The sequence below is a fragment of the Oncorhynchus mykiss genome, chromosome 6 (assembly GCF_057628025.1).
Source record: "Oncorhynchus mykiss isolate SJ-2025 chromosome 6, ASM5762802v1, whole genome shotgun sequence".
NCBI lineage: Eukaryota > Metazoa > Chordata > Actinopteri > Salmoniformes > Salmonidae > Oncorhynchus > Oncorhynchus mykiss.
Window position 1 is genome coordinate 83,350,760 of NC_143027.1, and position 21,133 is coordinate 83,371,892.

The window sequence follows — 21,133 nt, forward strand, 5'->3', positions numbered from 1 at the left end:
GCAAACTTAATGATGGTGTGGCTGAACTAAGCACGCACCCCTGAAGAGTCCCAGTTGGATCTAGTTGCAGAGGGAGGTGTTTAGTCCATGGGTCCCTAGTTTAGTAATGAGCTTTGTGGGCACTATTATGCTGAACGCTTAGCTGTAGTCATTGAACAGCATTCTCGCATAGGTGTTCCTTTTGTCCAAATGGAAGGAAAGAAAAGGTGGTGTTTGCTCGGTTGCATCTAGGACATTGTACATTGAACTCGTCATTATATCTGGTTGGCAAGCATACAAATGGATTGTGTACAGAGTGTATGGTTGATGAAACAGTGAAGCATGTGTTGATGTATTGTTGTAAGTACTGGTATGTGGACGAGAGGGAAAGACTGATGTGTAGGGTTATTGAGGTAGGACAGGGATGGGGGGGTGGGGATGTGAAAGGGATTTGGGGAATGGGGAAGTTTTTATAATAGTTAGTAGGGCTCTTTTTATATTCTTAATAGTACATGATTAGATAGGAGAGTTAAGTTTCACGTAATGTTTGTTAATTATTCATTTAGTCTGTAAACTGTGATCGTCTACACACTCCAGTACAGTAGGTGGCGACATGCCCCTCTAACACTTGTTTGCAGACCGCCATAATATTATGGAAGAAAATAAGCAGAAGAAGAAGATAAGCATAAGTGAAAGGGAAAGTATCAGCTGTGTGAGGCTACTGCAAGAGTAGTGAACATTTCTGAATCATGTGCAAACTGTCTGTCTTTTTGATTGTTCTTTCCTTTTACACCATTGTCAACGCAGGTAAGATGGATTATCTACTTTCTCTCAACTCATTGATAGATTTGTTATGTTATACAATGTTAAACCAAGAGTTTGGGACTACAGGTTATATCTGCATTTTTATCAAAATGTGATCCGGTTCAGGAAACGAGTCGTATGTCGCAAGTCACAAGTTCACAGGAGAGCTTTTTTGGCAGAAATGCCTCCTCGAACATGTGAACTTTGATAACAAACTTGTATGTCATCTGTAAATACGAATAAAACTGTTAAATTACGAGCCTTGTTTGTTAAGCCACAGAAAAATAGAGCAAACTTCCCACTAGCCATGATTGGCTGAGATAATGAGTGGGTTGGACATGCCGAGAGAGGAGTTCGGATTGGTCTGCCATATTCAAGGCTTCTGTCTATTTAAGCTCGGGTCAGTCTGTGTTGGTAATCCTTTCGAAAAAAAACGTTTTTATGTATTGTGTAGTGGAGCTGCATAAGTGTTGCTCTCCACTTTCTGGAGGATCAAGTTATGAAATCAGTGGAATTAGAATGTGATAGGTAAAGAGATGGAGAATACACCTGTCTCTGGGTTACATCTTCAAACTAATGGAAACCGTGGTATGGCATTCCTGACAGGGAGACAGACGCATGATGATGTATGCAGGTAAGATAGTCTAGCGTTAGCTAGCTACATTTTCAGATATTACATATTTCAAATTTTGACAGAAAGTGGTTTCATTTCAAGCAAAAGTGTACTGTTAGCTAGCTAACTTCAACTGGCTGGCTCCCTATTATTAGTTTCCCAGAGCTGTTTACTTTTCTAGTTAGAGCCTATGTTAGACATTGTTGGCACTTTGTTCGTTGTTTTTTTAACTAGATAATGTTAGCTGGCTGGCTCGTTAGCTAATGTTACGTGGCGTGTGTACAACACCCTTTGAATATGGCCGGTGTCAGTAAACGTCTGCAAAAAAAGCGTAATGAAATTGTTGCCAGAAGAGCTGGTTAGGCTGTTTTCATGGTATCCAGTGGTAAGCAAATAGTCGGCCAGAGCGTCAAGTGTGCGCTCCAAGAGCGAAATGAGACGGGTGGGTCTTACAAGTTGTGTCACGACTTCGGTTCCTCTCCTTGTTCGGGCGGCCCTCGCCGGTCGGCGTCGCCGGTCTTCTAGCCATCATCGATCCATTTTTCATTTTCCATTTGTTTTGTCTTGTTTTCTCACACACCAGGTCTCAATATCCCTCATTACATGTTGTGTATTTAACCCTCTGTTCCCCCCATGTCTTTGTGCGGAATTGTTTATTGTAAGTGCATGTGCATGTGCATGTTTTCTCTGGTGCGCGACGGGTTTTGTACCCATTTATTTATTGTTTCGGGTGGTTTTATGAATAAAACTGCTCCATTGATTACCCAGTTTTGCTCTCCTGTGTCTGACTTTTCTGCCGCCAGTTACGCACTCCCTTACAAGTTGATCAACTTTCAAAGCAAAATTACTTTCCTATTGTTCCTCAAATGCAGTGTATGATATGCCATTTTGTAGAGTCTCTACTTTTATCCAATGAAAAAAACATTGCTACTTAAGACCAAATCCAGATGGTGAGTCACAACTGTAGTTATTGACATAGCATTGCTCTGTTCAATATTCTCTACATAGATAGTACTCTAAATGCCCCAATTCATGTTGTTGAGTTGAAAAGAATACAAGATCAATTTGCTGACACCAGGCATCTGCACAGATCGGGCTCTACCTGTGCAGAGCACATGCCCCTTTGCCCTTCCATTCTCCAAAGTGTCCAGCCCTTTTGGGTGGCAATAATGTGGGGTTTGTAGAAATGTGTTGTCATTGTTGTTCGGACCCACTGTCCGCAAGTCGTCAAGTTTATCCCCCCTCACCCTTCCATTGGTTGCGCCTGTTGATATGCCCTGAACAGAGCTTGCACACATCCCTGGTTGTGCATTTTTCCCCCCAGTCTGCCCTGCACAGAAATGGCGCGCGCCCAGTATCCAAATGTGCATGACCTGATAGATGAGGTCACCAGTCGAGGGTGTGTAGCCAACTACCTAGTTTAAATACAACAGTACTGCCACAGCAGCATAATTGATTTAGCCTACATCATTATCACTATTCAGTCTGATTGGCTGATACAGCAGAGAGAGAGGCATAAAGACAGAGAGGTAAATCACAATCAGTGTAAAATAGAGTTTTTGATTTACATCAATGATCAGCTGATAGCCCAACCTCTTTTCCCAATGTCAATCATGTCTTTTGGAGGCACTAACTAGCTTGCTTACAATTTCTGATGGTGAGTGAGTGTTGTTTTTTTACATTTTGAACACTGATCCCCCTGAAAAGTCTGTGCACGGCCCTGCCTGGCACCATGCAAACCAATGACTGTTTAGAATCTTTTAGGGCTGCTGTCCCTGTACAGGGATCAACATCAGCGGAAATTTCAGTGACAACTAATAGTACTCGATACAACTCAAACTTTCAATAAAACACACATGCAGGGTACTCAATTAAAGCTACACTCGTTGTGAATCTAGCCAACATGTCAGATTTTTAAAATGCTTTTTGGCAAAAGCATGAGAAGCTATTATCTGATAGCATGCAACCCCCGAAATACCCAAAGGGGACGTAAACAAAATAATTAGCGTAGCCGGCGCTACACAAAACGCAGAAATAAAATATAAAACATTCATTACCTTTGACAAGCTTCTTTGTTGGCACTCCTACATGTCCCATAAACATCACAATTGGGTCTTTTTTTCGATTAAATCCGTCCATGTATAGCCAAAATGTCCATTTATGAAGCCCGTCTGATCCATGAAAAAGCACCGTTCCAAAACGCAATGTCATTTTTTTTTAATTAAAAAAGTTGCCTATAAACTTTGACAAAACACTTCAAACTACTTTTGTAATCCAACTTTAGGTATTAGTAAACGTTAATAATCGATAAAATTGATCACGGGGCGATCTGTATTCAATAGCAGCGAGTCTTGAAATCATGGTCCATATTCTCCCTTTCATAACTTCCTCCGGTGTACTCGACGACAGGAAGTGCCTATTTCTCATTTAACCAAGGATAAACTTCAACTCAATTGCCAGTACTGGCGACATCGCAGCTTGTGGAAGCTGTAGGAACTGTAACGGGACGCTATCTATTTTCCCTTGCCATAGACAATACAGAGACTGGCGGAGGGATATTTTTTTGTGTTTTTTGAGAACAGTTTTCCTTGGGATTTTGCCTCCTACACACGTTCTGTTATAGTCACAGACATGATTTAACCAGTTTTATAAACTTCAGAGTGATTTCTATCCACACATACTAATCATATACATATACTATATTCCTGGCATGAATAGCAGGACGTTGACATTTTGCGCGATTTTTAACAAAAATCTGAAAAAATACCTAGCCTCTCTAAGAATTTAAAGCCTGTTATCTCAAAATCATATTTCTGCAGATAAAACCTTATTGTCCCAAGCTCTCAATGTCCATAACTGTGGAAAATATCACTCCTCTTTCAGGTTTAGGATCACATTCTCTGTGGGCACTTGCAACACACATCATCGGAGAGACGCTTTTCCCTGAGTTTACGGTTGTGTTGATGTTAGATGATGTTCAAGTGGGTTACTATGACTCCAACATGAAAGAATTTATCTACAGTGGACTTAACCCAACGGACAAAATACATGATGACCTAGCTCAGGACGGAGGTTATGTATTTGGAACTATGTACCAGAGCATTAAAGAGAGATCCTTTCACCTAAAGCACCACCTGAATCTCACGGAAGGTGTTCAAGTTCAGCAAAGAATGGCTGGCTGTGAGATGTTAGACAATGGTGAACCAGCCCTGATCATGTCAAAGAACACTTTCAATGCCATTCATACAGATCGAACGTTATATTACAACATAACACATCTTACATATGATGCTGGGAAACTACTACCAGGATGGGATGCAATGAGGAAAGAATATCTTAGAACACTTTTTGAGAAAGTTTTCCTTCCCATTTGCATCAAAACAATGAAGACATTCCTGAAGAGAGAAAAGAACGTTGTGATGCGTAAAGTTCCTCCCAGACTCAGGTTGATAAAGAAAGAGGTTTTTGGAGGGTTCCAGGTGAGCTGCCTGGCGTTTGGTTTCTACCCCCGCCACATCAACCTGACCCTGCTGAGAGACGGCCAGCCAGTGGCAGAACAGGAGCTGACAGGGGGGGAGGTTCTGCCTAGTGGAGACAGGACCTACCAGCTGAGGAAGAGTCTGGAGGTCAGTACTGAGGAGCTAAAGAAGAGACACTACACCTGTACTGCCTCTCACCTCAGTCTGGACAACAAGCTGGATGTCAGTTGGGAGTCTGGGGCAGAGAGAGTTCACCTATCCACCCTCTCAGTTCTACTGGTGATGCTGCTGGTTGTTATTCTATTGGGCATTTTCATTTGTGTCAAAAGGGGGAGATGCACCGCATCACAGGCATTGGTCACAAGTTGCCAACATGGAGGACATTAACCTGTCTTCAGATTCTGTAACATAATGGACAGATCATAATTTACTGGGGCAGGATTGGTCCATAATAGGGGAGGCTTGTTCTTGTTTTTTGTGTGGTTTTTTTTGCTTTGGGGAGGGTAGTGTGTTTTATTTGATTTTATTGGGCACATGGGAGGGTAGTGTGTTTTTTTTATTGGGCACAGGGGAGGGTTGTGTGTTTTTTTTTATTGGGCACAGGGGAGGGTAATGTGGTTTTTTTTATTGGGCACAGGGGAGGGTAATGTGTTTTTTTTTATTGGGCACAGGGGAGGGTTGTGTGTTTTTTTTTTATTGGGCACAGGGGAGGGTAGTGTGTTTTATTTTATTGGGCACAGGGGAGGGTAATGTGTTTTATTTTATTGGGCACAGGGGAGGGTAGTGCGTTTTATTTTATTGGGCACAGGGGAGGGTAATGTGTTTTATTTTATTGGGCATAGGGGATGGGAGTGTGTTTTATTTTATTGGGCACAGGGGAGGGTAATGTGTTTTATTTTATTGGGCATAGGGGATGGGAGTGTGTTTTATTTTATTGGGCACAGAGGAGGGTTGTGTGTTTTATTTTATTGGGCACAGGGGAGGGTTGTTGGTTTTATTTTATTTTATTGGGCACAGGGGAGGGTTGTGTGTTTTTTATTGGGCACAGGGGAGGGTAGTGTGTTTTATTTTATTGGGCACAGGGGAGGGTAGTGTGTTTTTTTTATTGGGCACAGGGGAGGGTTGTTGGTTTTATTTTATTTTATTGGGCACAGGGGAGGGTAATGTGATTTATTTTATTGGGCACATGGGAGGGTTGTGTGTTTTATTTTATTTTATTGGGCACAGGGGAGGGTTGTGTGTTTTATTTTATTGGGCACAGGGGAGGGTAATGTGTTTTATTTTATTGGGCACCGGGGAGGGTAGTGTGTTTTATTTTATTGGGCACAGGGGAGGGTAATGTGTTTTATTTTATTGGGCACAGGGGAGGGTAATGTGTTTTATTTTATTGGGCACAGGGGAGGGTAATGTGTTTTATTTTATTGGGCACAGGGGAGGGTAATGTGTTTTATTTTATTGGGCATAGGGGAGGGTAGTGTGTTTTATTTGATTTTATTGGGCACAGGGGAGGGTAATGTGTTTTATTTTATTGGGCATAGGGGAGGGTAGTGTGTTTTATTTGATTTTATTGGGCACAGGGGAGGGTAATGTGTTTTATTTTATTGGGCATAGGGGAGGGTTGTGTGTTTTATTTTATTTTATTGGGCACAGGGGAGGGTAGTGTGTTTTATTTTATTGGGCATAGGGGAGGGTAGTGTGTTTTATTTTATTGGGCACAGGGGAGGGTAGTTTGTTTTATTTTATTGGGCATAGGGGAGGGTAGTGTGTTTTATTTTATTTTATTGGGCACAGGGGAGGGTTGTGTGTTTTATTTTATTTTATTGGGCATAGGGGAGGGTAGTTTGTTTTATTTTATTGGGCACAGGGGAGGGTAATGTGTTTTATTTTATTGGGCATAGGGGAGGGTAATGTGTTTTATTTTATTGGGCACAGGGGAGGGTTGTGTGTTTTATTTTATTTTATTGGGCATAGGGGAGGGTAGTTTGTTTTATTTTATTGGGCACAGGGGAGGGTTGTGTGTTTTATTTTATTGGGCATAGGGGAGGGTAATGTGTTTTATTTTATTGGACATAGGGGAGGGTAATGTGTTTTATTTTATTGGGCATAGGGGAGGGTAATGTGTTTTATTTTATTGGGCACAGGGGAGGGTTGTGTGTTTTATTTTATTGGGCATAGGGGAGGGTAATGTGTTTTATTTTATTTTATTGGGCATAGGGGAGGGTTGTGTGTTTTATTTTATTTTATTGGGCACAGGGGAGGGTAGTGTGTTTTATTTTATTGGGCACAGGGGAGGGTAGTGTGTTTTATTTTATTGGGCACAGGGGAGGGTAGTGTGTTTTATTTTATTGGGCACAGGGGAGGGTAGTGTGTTTTATTTTATTGGTCATAGGGGAGGGTAATGTGTTTTATTTTATTGGTCACAGGGGAGGGTAGTTTGTTTTATTTTATTGGGCACAGGGGAGGGTAATGTGTTTTATTTTATTGGGCATAGGGGAGGGTAATGTGTTTTATTTTATTGGGCACAGGGGAGGGTTGTGTGTTTTATTTTATTTTATTGGGCATAGGGGAGGGTAGTTTGTTTTATTTTATTGGGCACAGGGGAGGGTTGTGTGTTTTATTTTATTGGGCATAGGGGAGGGTAATGTGTTTTATTTTATTGGGCATAGGGGAGGGTAATGTGTTTTATTTTATTGGGCATAGGGGAGGGTAATGTGTTTTATTTTATTGGGCACAGGGGAGGGTTGTGTGTTTTATTTTATTGGGCATAGGGGAGGGTAATGTGTTTTATTTTATTTTATTGGGCATAGGGGAGGGTTGTGTGTTTTATTTTATTTTATTGGGCACAGGGGAGGGTAGTGTGTTTTATTTTATTGGGCATAGGGGAGGGTAGTGTGTTTTATTTTATTGGGCATAGGGGAGGGTAGTTTGTTTTATTTTATTGGGCATAGGGGAGGGTAGTGTGTTTTATTTTATTGGGCATAGGGGAGGGTAGTGTGTTTTATTTTATTGGTCACAGGGGAGGCTAGTGTGTTTTATTTTATTGGGCATAGGGGAGGGTAGTGTGTTTTATTTTATTGGGCATAGGGGTGGGTAGTGTGTTTTATTTTATTGGGCATAGGGGAGGGTAGTGTGTTGTTTCCTGCTCTTTTGCAGGTTTTACTATATAATTTCTTCCATCCTACTGTAGCCATATTTCCTCATCTGCTTGCATGCTCCTCCCCTATATCAAGGTGTTTTTGTACATCCCTTATGCACTACGTTGGCATGGCCAAATGCAGGCTACTGTGCAACTCCCTATTCAGGTAGGATGCAATTTCTAACCTTTAAATGTATTTATTTACATATTTAGAATCATTTGTTTATCATTATTGTACATCATTGCTGTTATTGTAAGCCTATTTATTATTTTAATAAGCAAAACCTATTTAATTCTGTTGAGATATTTTCATTGGCTAAATTAAATTCGATCTGTCTTTCTACTTGTATGCTCGATATTTAATTTGAAATCGGTTATAAGTTCAGAGGGTCTGTTGTAAAATGAATAACATTAGGCTATTTCTGTCATTTGTTGGGTACAGTAGGCCTTGCCTTTGTTGCCTTTGTTGGTAATTACTGCAATATTACTGCAACGTTTCAAGATCCAGATACACACAGTGTCGAAGTAACAAAAGTTTACTAGAACAGGGGCAGGCAAAACAACAGGTCAAGGGCAGTTAGAGGTCAGTAATCTAGATAGGGTTGAAAAGGTCCAGAACTGCAGGCAGTCTCGGGGTTCGATCAGGCAGTGGTCAATATTTCAGTGTAGTGGCAAAGTACAGAACGGCAGGCTCAGGGCAGACAGAATGGTCAAAACAGGGAAAAACTAGAAACCAAGAACTAGAACAGCCAGGAGCCAGCGTGAAACCATAGGTAGGTTTCACGAAACAAACTGGCAACAGACAAACAGAACACATGTATAAATACACAGGGGATAATGGGGAAGATGAGCGACACCTGGAGGGGGGTGGAGACAAATCACAAAGACAGGTGAAACAGACCAGGGTGGGACAAATGTAGCCTGTTCAAAACTGTTTTGAAGGTTTAAACCAGTTTGGAATTGTTTTATTTAATTCTTTGGCCAAATGAAGCTCCATCTGTAATGCTGTATTTGCTGCAATATAATATCCTGCTCATATATTCCCTATGAACAACTTCCTGACTTACTTTTGATATTACCCTAATAAAGTTTAGCAACTTTTGTGAAGATTTGGTGTTGTGTGGCTATTATTAAGCTTTAGCTACTACAAGCCTATAATATGAAGGCAGTGCACACCAGCGCTCAAACTGACTCCCACAGTTGAACTTGGAGGTGAGGAAGAATGTTCAGGCCTACCAGTTACTCCTATAATCTAACAATATAATGCTTATATTCTGATCGAAAATGACTGAATTAGCCTCCAAGTCATCAATTTTTTTTGATATACAGATATAAAGTAACATTTTAGCATATGCGGTAGCCATCTGGCATAAAGAAATGCATGTTGGTGTTGTAGCATGCTACTGGCATAATCTCTCTCTTGATCTCTTTGGGGACAGTGCTCCTACTGCTGAACCATGAGGTGGGACAATTATTGTTTTAGGAAAGAAGTTTAAAAACCTTTTTTTTTAAATGGCTATAAAGTTTTGCATATGCTACACACCCAAACACAAGGAATAATGTTTTTGTAATTTGTTATAGGCTGTTAAGGACATGTAAATGTGGCTCATTTGGCCAATATCCCTCATTTATTGATGGCGCTGGCTGCAGCAAATTTCTCAAATGTCTGGTAAATTTTTCTAAATGAAACCCTGAAATGTTAATATTGTTAATATGCAGATTTTTGAATATTCACCTGAAAATCTGTCTCCAATTGGATGAAAACCTAGCTACAGACACCCTAAAGACTGGCAAGTGCACTAATACAGTGTCACTTTGATTATGCCTGCATATCATGGTTCATTAGCAGCCCCAAACATTTGAAGACTAAACTACAGATTAGAATGGACTATTTTCCCTGGATTTTACAAAAAAAATCCTTCTCCCTGTTAACCCAGTATTTCCCATCTAAAGATATTTCATGAGCCGAATTCCAAAAAAGCCCAAATGATTGTGCCATTATCCAATACATAGCCTAACGCATATTATGTATGACAGAAAAACATAAAAGCCCATAGATGTAGCTATGCTCTCTTGGGTAAATCAATGAAACAAGCGCCAGTAAGCACATTTTGAGTGTGGACTATAATATTGTATTGTATTATACGGCCTGGAATTACGCACCTTTTTCAAACCATGCACCTGGGAGAGAACATGTGATGCTGGTGCGGAACATGCAGCCAACAAAGTTACAATTATAAGATATTGTAAGGATGTAGCAGAGAGTCAGGAAGCAAGTTCAGGGAGTGTGTAACAGTTTTCTTCTGTCGAAGGAGAGGAGGACCAAAATGCAGCGTAGTTCGTGTTCAACATGTTTAATGAAAGATGATAACGTGAACACGACACAAATACAAACTAACAACCGTGGCAAAAACCCAAAACAGCCCTATCTGGTGCAGCGAACACAAAGACAGGAAACAACCACCCACAAACCCCAACACAAAACCTACCTAAATATGGTTCCCAATCCGAGACAATGACTAACACCTGCCTCTGATTGAGAACCATATCAGGCCATACATAGAAACGGACAAACTAGACACACAACATAGAATGCCCACCCAGCTCACGTCCTGACCAACACTAAAACAAGGAAAACACAAAAGAACTATGGTCAGAACGTGACAGAGTGAATGCATTTAATTAATAAATGAACAAAACAAGTAACACAAAAAGCGCACCGACATGAAACAGGAACAATGACGCCTGGGGAAGAAACCAAAGGGAGTGACATATTGTGGATGGAATTGATGTTTAAATGAATGATTAGCATATTCCACCCTGAAACAATATGATTGTATGTAATTGATTAGAATCATTAATAAAATACATTAGAATCATCAAATTATTCTTAATAATGTGTGTAGTTTTAGTCAGAATCAGAGTAAAACAATATAACAATATGTCTCTGAAGTGTCTTAAACACAGACTGTCTGAGCAAGAATTCGGCTAGGGCCTGGCTAGGGCATGGCTAGGGCCTCTGAGATTGGGAAAAGAACAAATGGGGAGTGATTTTCACAGTCTATGAAATCTATGTTGGCTGTGTAGCAGTACAGTGTGTGCGTAGGATACCTTAATGTTGTGTTTGAAAGTATGTACGTAAGAAACCAGTAAAAAATGAATGGTTTTGTACAACTAACCGGCGCTCTTGCGAATAAACATTTGACTATTGTAGACTGGGCCTCTGTCTGTTTTCATTCCAACCAGTATCTTGCAAATCCTGGTTAGCAGACTGAGTAGTTTAATTGAATTGATTTATGAACTTTGAGAACATAATTCTCATGACACACATAAAGGGCAGGTAATCAAGGAGGTGATGGAGTCCAGGTGAGTGTCATTATGGGTGTAACACTGGTGACTGGTGTGTACCCTAACAAGGAGCCTGGTGACCTAGAGACCAGAGAGGGAGCACACGTGACAGCTATACAGTTGATTTTAATGTTGAAATATATAGTGCATTCGGGAAAGTATTCAGACCCCATACATTTTTCCACATTTTGTTATGTTACAACCTTATTCTAAAAATGATTAAATCAAAAATTTTCCTAATCAATCTCCACACAATACCGCATAATAACAAGTGAAAATAGATTTTTATAAATGTTGCAAATGTATTAAAAATAAAAAACTTAAATAACTTATTTACTTAAGTATTCAGACCATTTGCTATGAAACTTGAAATTGAGCTCAGGTGCATGCTGTTTCCATTGATCCTCCTTGAGATGTTTCTACAATTTGATTGTAGTCCACCTGTGGAAAAATTCAATTGATTGGACATTATTTGGAAAGGCACACACCTGTCTACATAAGGTCCCACAATTGACAGTGCCTGTCAGAGCAAAAACCAAGCCCTGAGGTCGAAGAAATTGTAAGTAGAGCTCCGAGACAGGATTGTGTCAAGGTCCTCAAGAACACAGTGGCCTCCATCATTCTTAAATGGAAGAAGTTTGGAACCACCATAGCTTCCACGAGCTGGTCGCCTGGCCAAACTGAATCGGGCGAGAACGGCCTTGGTCAGGGAGGTGACCAAAACCCGATGGTCACTCTGACAGCGCTCCAGAGTTACTCTGGAGATGGGAGAACCTTCCAGAAGGACAACCATCTCTGCAGCACTCCATCAATTAGGCCTTTTAAGCCACTCCTCAGTAAAAGACACATGACAGCCCACTTGGAGTTTGCCAAAAGGCACCTAAAGAACTCTCAGACCATGATGAAACCAAGATTGAACTCTTTAGCCTGAACGCCATGCGTAATGTCAGGAGGAAACCTGGCACCATCGCTATGGTGAAACGGGTGGTGGCAGCATCATGCTGTGGGGATGTTTTTCAGCGGCAGGGACTGGGAGACTAGTAAGGATTGAGGGAAAGATGATCGGAGCAAAGTCCAGAGAGATATTTTATAAAAACCTGTTCCAGAGTGCTCAGGACCTCAGAATGGGGCGACGGTTCACCTTCCAACAGGACAGCGACCCCAAGCACACAGCCAAGACAATGCAGAAGTCGCTTCGGGACAATGTCCTTGAATGGCCCAGCCAGAGCCCGAATTGGAACCCAATCGAACATCTCTGGAGAGACCTGAAAATAGCTGTGCATTAACGCTGTCCAGCGACGCTCCCCATCCAACCTGAATGAGAGGATCTGCGGAGAAGAATGGGATAAACTCCCCAAATACAGGTGTGCCGAGCTTGTAGAGTCATACCCAAGAAGACTCAAGGCTGTAATCACTGCCAAAGGTGCTTCAACAAGGTGCTTAGTAAAGGGTCCAAATACTTATTCTGAAAGAGCTGCAAAATCTGGACCCCTACAAATCAGCCGGGCTAGACAATCTGGACCCTTTCTTTCTAAAATGATCTGCCGAAATTGTTGCCACCCATATTAATAGCCTGTTCAACCTCTCTTTCGTGTCGTCTGAGATTCCCAAAGATTGGTAAGCAGCTACGGTCATACCCCTCTTCAAAGGAGGGGGACACTCTTGACACAAACTGCTACAGACCTATATCTATCCTACCCTGCCTTTTAACCTTTATTTAACTATTTAACTATATAGGTTATATCCTTCCTGTTTGGCCCTGTCCAGGGGTGTCCTCGGAGTGGGCCACAGTGTCTCCTGACCCCTCCTGTCTCAGCCTCCAGTATTTATGCTGCAGTAGTAGTTCATGTGTCGGGGGGCTAGGGTCAGTTTGTTATATCTGGACTACTTCTCCTGTCCTATTCGGTGTCCTGTGTGAATCTAGGTGTGTGTTCTCTAATTCTCTCCTTCTCTCTTTCTCTCTCTCGGAGGACCTGAGCCCTAGGACCATGCCCCAGGACTACCTGACATGATGACTCCTTGCTCTCCCCAGTCCACCTGGCTGTGCTGCTGCTCCAGTTTCAACTGTTCTGCCTTAATATTATTCGACCATGCTGGTCATTTATGAACATTTGAACATCTTGGCCATGTTCTGTTACAATCTCCACCCGGCACAGCCAGAAGAGGACTGGCCATCCCACATATGCTCTCTCTAATTCTCTCTTTCTTTCTCTCTCTCGGAGGACCTGAGCCCTAGGACCATGCCCCAGGAATACCTGACATGATGACTCCTTGCTGTCCCCAGTCTACCTGACTGTGCTGCTGCTCCAGTTTCAACTGTTCTGCCTTATTATTATTCGACCATGCTGGTCATTTATGAACATTTGAACATCTTGACCATGTTTTGTTATAATCTCCACCCGGCACAGCCAGAAGAGGACTGGCCACCCCACATAGCCTGGTTCCTCTCTAGGTTTCTTCCTAGGTTTTGGCCTTTCTAGGGAGTTTTTCCTAGCCACCGTGCTTCTACACCTGCATTGCTTGCTGTTTGGGGTTTTAGGCTGGGTTTCTGTACAGCAGGGGTGTCAAAGTCAAATGGACGGAGGGCCAAATAAAAAAATCAGCTACAAGACGAGGGCCGGACTGTTCGAATGTTCATTGAAAAATTTTTAAATGACGCATATAGTCTAGTGAACCTAATTGAACCTACTGAAAACCTAACAAATATATTACAATATGATCAGATAAATAAAGCAATATTTTCTTATGGCTCTGTCAGTAATCTTTAATTTTCAACAGACACAAAAGACAAATTTCCTTTATATAAATATCCCCATAACATGAACATTAAATGAAAGAAACCGGTATTCAAGGCACCATCAGTAGACTATATTTTCTATTTTAGCAAAAGTGGGCTAAATTTACTTCAAAGAAAAAACAATAATAGCAATTTTCTATCATCCACTCAACTGAAATATTTTTAAAATATAATTGGATTGAAATACAAAAAAATAAAGTGCAAAAATCTATTAATCAAAAACAACACTTTGTTTAAGGAGAAGTAACATGCAGTGAAAACAAATATTAAATTTTAACTTTTAAACTTGAACTGAGTAAAAACTCTAAATATGTGATTGCACAGTAATGTTCACTTGTTTGAGGTTGAGGGTGATACTTGGTGGTGTCCCATCTTTTCCACAAGTTCATCAATGTTCGGGGTAAGGCTCTGAGCTGAAGAAATCCTCAGAATTGAGTGGAGGTGTTCAGCAGTAAGTCGACTTCTGTGTGATGTTTTGTTCAGGTTCATCAAAGAAAACAGTTGTTCACACAGGTATGTGCTGCCAAACATAGACAACGTTTGAGCAGCCTGGATGCGCAGCTGGGGCATTGTGCCGGGGAGGAAACGGGCGAACTCCGCAGCACCCACTGCCGCATATTTTGCCCTCAGTGCATCATTGCATTGGAGGTCAATCAACTCCATTTGGAGGTTTGGTGGTGAGCTTTCCACGTCAACAGCAAATGGGTTACCGAGCAGTTCCAACCTGCTTTTTTGTGCTTCAAAGTCAGCAAATCGGCGTCGAAAGTCAGCGGCAAGCATACCTATTTTATCAGCCAACTGTGTGCTCGGGAACGCACTGGTAGAGAGCTTCTCTTTCATGGTCTGGCAGCTGGGAAAGTGGCTCAAATTTTCTTTCCGCATCTGCGTCTCCCACAGAGTCAGTTTGGTTTTAAATGCCTTCACTGTACTGTACATATCAGAGATGACACGATCCCGACCCTGCAGCTGCAAGTTTATTGCATTCAGATGACTCGTAATGTCACACAGAAAAGCCATTTCACACAGAAACATTTCGTCTCGGAGTTGTGTTGTGTCTTTCCCTTTGCTGTCCAAGAACAGACAAATCTCCTCACGAAGCTCGAAACATCTTTGAAGCACCTTTCCCTGGCTTAGCCATCGCACCTCTGTGTGATAAGGCAAATCACCATGCTCCGTTTCTAACTCCGTCAGAAATGCCTTGAACTGGCGGTGATTCAAACCTTTGGCTCTGATAAAGTTAACTGTGCGCGTGATGATGCTCATTACATGCTCCATTTTCAAGGCTTTACCGCACAACGCTTCCTGGTGTATGATACAATGATAAGCTGTCAGCTCACCTGTCGCGTTTTCCTCTTGCATCTTTTCCCGTATCTTCGCCACCAGTCCGCTCCTGTGTCCACACATCGCAGGTGCTCCGTCGGTTGTCAAACCCACGAGTTTTTCCCAAGGCAGCTCCATCTCATTTACACATCTTGACACCTCTTCATACAAATCATGCCCCGTAGTTGTGCCATGCATAGGACGTAAAGCCAAAAACTCCTCTGTCACGCTTAGGTTGGAGTCCACTCCGCGGATGAAAATTGACAACTGGGCAATGTCAGAAATGTCGGTGCTCTCATCCACAGCCAAGGAATATGCAATAAAATCTTTTCCCTTTTTCACAAGCTGCTCTTTTAGATTGATGGACAACTGGTCTACTCTCTCGGCAATGGTGTTTCTGCTCAGACTCACATTTAAAAAGAGTTGCCTTTTTTCTGGGCAAACTTCGTCACAAACTTTAATCATGCAGTTTTTGATGAAATCCCCCTCCGTAAATGGCCGGGCTGATTTAGCGATCTCTTCTGCCAAAATAAAACTGGCCTTGACAGCAGCCTGGCCTTGTGATTTGGCTTTTTTGAACAGAGCCTGTCGAGATTTGAGGCCTCGTTTTAATTCCTCTGCCTTTTGTAGCCTTTGTTCCATGTCCATATTCTTGTTTTTGTCCGCGTGTTTCGTTTCATAATGTCGTCTCAGATTATACTCTTTCAGTACCGCCACACTTTCTCCACACAGAAGACACACAGGTTTTCCAGCTACCTTCGTGAACATATACTCCGACTCCCACCTTGTTTGAAACCCCCGGTTCTCAGTATCCACCTTCCGTTTTGCCATTTTTGATGGGTATCTGAAAGTTAATTTTACTGTGATGCTGACGACTGCTGTGCCAATAAATATTGAAATGAAGCAGCCTACTGCTCGGTGCGTCACCTTTGCATTGTGGGAAATGTAGTATTGGTGCGTGTAAAAGATCTGCGGGCTGCCGGCTTGCTGCGGGCCGGTTCTAATAATAAATCAAGATCATCCCAGGGGCCGTAAAAAACCTTCTTGCGGGCCGGATGTGGCCCGCGGGCCTTGACTCTGACATATGTGCTGTACAGCACTTTGAGATATAAGCTGATGTACGAAGGGCTATATAAATACATTTGATTTGATTTGAACTAGGCAAGTCAGTTAAGAAAAAAATATTATTTTCAATGACAGCCTAGGAACAGTGGGTTAACTGCCTGTCAGCTTGGGGATTTGAACTTGCAACCTTCCGGTTACTAGTTCAACGCTCTCACCGCTAGGCTACCCTGCCGCCCTATTGCATGCTCTTCAACCGATCGCTGCCTGCACCTGCCCGCCTGTCCAACATCATTGCTCTGGACGGCTCTGACTTAGAATATGTGGACAACTACAAATATCTAGGTGTCTGGTTAGACTGTAAACTCTCCTTCCAGACACACATCAAACATCTCCAATCCAAAGTTAAATCTAGAATTGGCTTCCTATTTCGCAACCAAAGCATCCTTCACTCATGCTGCCAAACATACCCTTGTAAAACTGACCATCCTACCAATCCTCGACTTCGGCGATGTCATTTACAAAATAGCCTCCAATACCCTACTCAATAAATTGGATGCAGTCTATCACAGTGCCCAATGCATAGACTGGCTCCAGGTCATCTACAAGACCCTGGTAGGTAAAGTCCCCCCTTATCTCAGCTCGCTGGTCACCATAGCAGCACCCACCTGTAGCACGCGCTCCAGCAGGTATATCTCTCTGGTTACCCCCAAAACCAATTCTTCCTTTGGTCGCCTCTCCTTCCAGTTCTCTGTTGCCAATGACTGGAACGAACTACAAAAATCTCTGAAACTGGAAACACTAATCTCCCTCACTAGCTGCACCAGCTGTCAGAGCAGCTCACAGATTACTGCACCTGTACATAGCCCATGTATAATTTAGCCCAAACAACTACCTCTTTCCCTACTGTATTTATTTATTTATTTTGCTCCTTTGCACCCCATTATTTCTATCTCTACTTTGCACATTCTTCCACTGCAAATCTACCATTCCAGTGTTTTACTTGCTATATTGTATTTACTTCGTCACCATGGCCTTTATTTTGCCTTTACCTCCCTTATCTCACCTCATTTGGTCATATCGTATATAGACTTGTTTATACTGTATTATTGACTGTATGTTTGTTTTACTCCATGTGTCAAGTTAAATTACAGATTGATGATTTTTCTCATCTACACACAATACCCCATAATGAAAAAGCAAAAACAGGTTTGTAGAAATGTTTGCAAACTAATACAAAAAACTAAACAGAAATATTACATTTACATAAGTTTATTTTTATTTATTTATTTCACCTTTATTTAACCAGGTAGGCAAGTTGAGAACAAGTTCTCATTTACAATTGCGACCTGGCCAAGATAAAGCAAAGCAGTTCGACACATACAACAACACAGAGTTACACATGGAGTAAAACAAACATACAGTCAATAATACAGTATAAACAAGTCTATATATGATGTGAGCAAATGAGGTGAGATAAGGGAGGTAAAGGCAAAAAAAGGCCATGGTGGCAAAGTAAATACAATATAGCAAGTAAAACACTGGAATGGTAGATTTGCAGTGGAAGAATGTGCAAAGTAGAAATAAAAATAATGGGGTGCAAAGGAGCAAAATAAATAATGTAATCATGTACAACAAGCAAAGTGTAGCTACAGCTTTCAATAACAGTTGTCCTGAACACAGCTCTGTCTTGTATGGCAAAAGCAGTCCGGCTGAAGCTGAGTCGGAAAGGATTATTTTGAAAGTGCTTTTTTTGTTGTTGCTGTGAATCATCATAATCTATAAATAGGTAAGAGTCTACAGTTAAAATGGTAAGATAGCTACATGTGCATACGTTATTGGCTCAACTGTATCAACAAGTTGTTTTTATTGCTAGATATTGTTAGCCAACATTAGATAACTAGCTAGACAGTTGCATACAGGTAACATAATAACCAGCTAGCTAGCTGAGCTGACCAGTTGTATTGCTGTTAATGTTGATTGCTGATGTGCTAAACCATGCATGATGTGATGATAATCTTTATCTTGTTTGTCAGTTGTCATTTTTAGCTACCTAGCTACCAAAACAATAGCCACTGTGGTGCGAATGCTAATCAGACCCCATGTTAAGTGATATGGAGACATGCTAAATTGACTAGCTTTTAATTTGTATTTAATTTAAAAAATTTATTTCACCTTTATTTAACCAGGTAGGCCAGCTAAGAACAAGTTTTCATTTACAACTACGACCTGACCAAGATAAAGCAAAGCACTGTGACAAAAACAACAACACAGTTAGACATAAACAAACGTACAGTCAATAACACAATAGAAAGATCTATGTACAGTGTGTGCAAATGTAGAAGAGTAGGGAGGTAAGGCAATAAATAGGCCATGGAGGCAAAATAATTACAATTAATCATTAACAGTGGAGTCATAGATGTGTAGATGATGATGTGCAAGTGGAGATACTGGGGTCCAAAATAGAGGTCGACCGATTATTGGAGGACCAAAAAAAGCTGATAACGATTAATCGGACGATTTTGAAAATGTATTTGTAATAATGACAATTACAACAAAACTGAATTAACACTTATTTTAACTTAATATAATACATAAATAAAGTCAATTTAGTCTCAAATAAATACTGAAACATGTTCAATTTGGTTTAAATAATGCAAAAACAAAGTGTTGGAGAAGAAAGTAAAAGTGCAATATGTGTCCTGTAAGAAAGCTAACGTTTAAGTTCCTTGCTCAGAACATGAGAACATATGAAAGCTGTGGTTCCTTTTAACATGAGTCTTCAATATTCCCAGGTAAGACGTTTTAGGTTGTAGTTATTATACGAATTATAGGACTATTTCTCTCTATACAATTTGTATTTCATTAACCTTTGACTATTGGATGTTCTTATAGGCACTTTAGTATTGCCAGTGTAACAGTATAGTTTCCGTCCCTCTCCTCGCGGCTACCTGGGCTCAAACCAGGAACACATTGACAACAGCCACCCTCGAAGCATCGTTACCCATCACCCCACAAAAGCCGCGGCCCTTGCTAAGCAAGGGGAACAACTTCTCCAAGTCTCAGAGCGAGTGATGTTTGAAACGCTATTAGTGCACACCTCGCTAACTAGCTAGCCATTTCACATCGGTTACACCAGCCTCATCTCGGGAGTTTATAGGCTTGAAGTCATAAACAGCTCAATGCTTGAAGCATTGCAAAGAGCTGCTGTCAAACGCACAAAAGTGCTGTTTGAATGAATGCTTGCGAGCCTGCTGCTGCCTACCACCGCTCAGTAAGACTGCTCTATCAAATCATAGACTTAGTTATAACATAATAACACACATAAATACGAGCCTTTGGTCATTAATATGGTCAAATCCGGAAAATATCATCTCGAAAATAAGACATTTATTCTTTCAGGGAAATACGGAACCGTTCCGTATTTTATCTAACGGGTGTCATCTCTAAGTCTAAATATTCCTGTTACATTGCATAACCTTCAATGTTATGTCATAATTACGTAAAATCCTGGCAAATTAGGCGGCCCAAACTGTTGCATATAGACTGACTCTGCGTGCAATGAATGCAAGAGAAGTGACACAATTTCACCTGGTTAATATTGCCTGCTAACCTGGATTTATTTTAGTGTTAAGGGAATTTTTATCAATAGTGACTAATTATGTATACATTTCAATCAGGACTGACTAATCAGAATACTATTATGTTACTGTATATATACTAATCAGAATACTATTATGTTACTGTATATGTACTAATCAGAATACTATTATGTTACTGTATATGTATGCATTTTCTTTCTTAATCCTAGTACTGAATATAATGTGTGTAAATATAATCAAGAATTAGAACAATGACTGTCTGTTCCTTGGTAGAAATGAATGAACCAGACTGGCTAGAATGCTTATCTACACAGGCTGGCCTTGGTGCTAGACGATGTAGGAAGGCTTGAGAACTATACAGCCTTTCTACCAGTGTCAAGAAGAGACAGAACATTTAGAAAACGCTGACGTCATTTTCAGTTTACAATCTGTGGTAAAATGTATCATGAGCAGTACTCTCGTGAATAAACACTGCTGGTTGACTTTAAGACTGGGCTCTGTCCATTTTATACAAATAAGGGTCATACAAATTCTTATGAATTGACAGAGTGTTTGATTTTAATTGGGTATTAATAACCTGTTAGAGCTCTAGGGGCGCTATTTCATTTTTGGATAAAAAACGTTCCCGTTTTAAGCGCGATATTTTGTCACGAAAAGATGCTCGACTATGCATATTCTTGACAGTTTTGGAAAGAAAACACTCTGAAGTTTCAGAATCTGCAAAGATTTTGTCTGTAAGTGCCCCAGAACTCATTCTACAGGCGAAACCAAGATGATGCATCACCCAGGAATTAGCAGAATTTCTGAAGCTCTGTTTTCCATTCTCTCCTTATATGGCTGTGATTGTGCAACGAATGAGCCTACACTTTCTGTCGTTCGCCCAAGGTCTTAGCAGCATTGTGACGTATTTGTAGGCATATCATTGGAAGATTGACCATAAGAGACTACATTTTCCAAGTGTCCGCCTGGTGTCCTGCGTCGAATTCGGTGCGC

The 21,133-nt window shown here is 41.0% G+C and overlaps 1 pseudogene across 1 annotated transcript; it reads left to right on the plus strand.

Annotated features, from left to right (window-relative positions):
- The first annotated feature begins 674 nt into the window (after positions 1 to 674).
- Positions 675 to 5,410, plus strand: LOC118964946 (major histocompatibility complex class I-related protein 1-like; annotated as a pseudogene). Its single transcript, XR_016496905.1, has 2 exons — positions 675 to 786; positions 4,280 to 5,410. The product of XR_016496905.1 is annotated as a major histocompatibility complex class I-related protein 1-like (transcript).
- Positions 5,411 to 21,133: the final 15,723 nt, after the last annotated feature.